The sequence below is a fragment of the Tachypleus tridentatus genome, chromosome 13 (genome assembly GCF_004210375.1).
Source record: "Tachypleus tridentatus isolate NWPU-2018 chromosome 13, ASM421037v1, whole genome shotgun sequence".
NCBI lineage: Eukaryota > Metazoa > Arthropoda > Merostomata > Xiphosura > Limulidae > Tachypleus > Tachypleus tridentatus.
Genome location: NC_134837.1, coordinates 222,812,166 through 222,813,977, shown reverse-complemented (window position 1 = coordinate 222,813,977; position 1,812 = coordinate 222,812,166).

Sequence of the window (1,812 nt, the reverse complement as noted above, 5' to 3'; positions counted from 1 at the left end):
TTTTATTGTGTAAAAAAAAAAAAAAAAGAAAAAAAAAAAAAAACCACCCACTGGTTTAGGACGTATTGACATTCAAGGTCAATGAAACAATATTAATGCAAAACGTGCTTTCTAGTAACATAAGGGCGATATGTGTTTCACCTTGTTCATTTCATAGTTTACAAAGTTTTTCAGCTATTGTGGTTTGCGGTCGACATATTCTTGGTACTCGTATAAAATTTAGACTTTACTTGAGTTTCTTTAAACACGAGAGCTCGTTTTTTGGTTTTTTTTGCATAATTAAACCTTTGGCTCTGGTATAGTTTAACTTAAAATAATGTAGTTCATTTATTTCTTAAAATATATTTCTTTCGAAGAGAAAATGTGTTCGAGGTGAATAACGCAGATTGATATTAATATAAAAATAAAGTCCTTATTGACTTATTAATGAATTATATTTTGCCCCAGTAAACGCGACCTTTAGTCAACCCTTTCAAAATGTGTTTTAACCTAGAAAAATGCAAAAATTTGCAAGCTCTCTACAGCCTATAAAAACGTAGGAATAACATTATGCCCCGTTTAAACAATAAAATATAATAAGTTATTCTAATAATTATCCAAAGATATAATTAATATATCATTCACTCAAAACGATGTTAAAGTATTCTTTGATAGATTGTTTAGGCAGAGTATCCATGATGAAACTTTGTAGAATGTACGACAACTGCCTGTTGTGGAGACACAAGTGTAGAGGACGACGTTTCGAAAGTCTTTCGTCTTCAAGCCAGCGTATGGGACGCAGACGCAAACAAACTTGGCAGGTTTAGTTAAGAGAGAGAGAGAGAAGTCTGATGAATTCTCTCCCAACAGGGTGGTCAGAAACGTTGTAGTTCCTCTTCGTCCCCAATGTGAAAGATTATTTAACTCTGAGTGGGAGTTTACCTTATTTTGCTTTCACTTGTTTAAGGTGATAAAGTGAGATGGATTAGTATGAAAATGGCGCTTGAGAAACGAGAGCGAGACAAAGGCGGCATAAGGGAAGTAAGCGAGGCCACAGCACGTTGTCAGAATAGCCTAACGGCCGACGACACGATACATTAACTCAAACGACTCCATTCAAGGCCAGGCAAGAATGTGTCCTTGGCTGGGATCTAGAGATTCAATGCCAGAGATTTCGGTGCAAAGGGAAACAGGAGTACCCCGAGAAAACCCACTTTCACGGCCTGGGCACCGAAAAATCTACCCAGAATCCAACGTGGCCTGGTATCTAGTAAAACTGGATAGATATAGATGTTGAATAGAAATGGACCAGTCGGTTTTGAATGTCAGCGTGAATAGGGTGAGAACTAACGTGAAGCGATTCCAGGGCCAGTAGATAACTGAGTCAGCATATATAGTGTAATTTGAGTACTGCTTAGCTTCTACGTGACCCAGAGCAAGAAGAGTGGCATACAGTTCAGCAGTGAACACAGAAACTGCAGAGGGGATTCTGCAAGCAACCACCAAACTACAATAAACCATGGCAGAGCCCAGAGTCTTTTGATTTTAAGCCATTCGTATAAATAGGAATGGTTCGAAAGACGATCAGCAAATAACAGACAGTACTTCCAATTGGGAGTATCTGCTCTCTCAAATGACTTAAAGAAAGGTCACATCTGGAGATTGTAATAAGTCATGATGGGATGAGCTGGCCAGTGGATACAGCAACTTTATCCAAGGACAGACCCATTCATCCACTTGCGCCTGGATACGAAGGCGAAAAGGAGCAATGGCGGATCGTCTGTTCTGAAATAGCATATGGGCCCACCAAGGAAGGAAAACAAAACCCCAGGT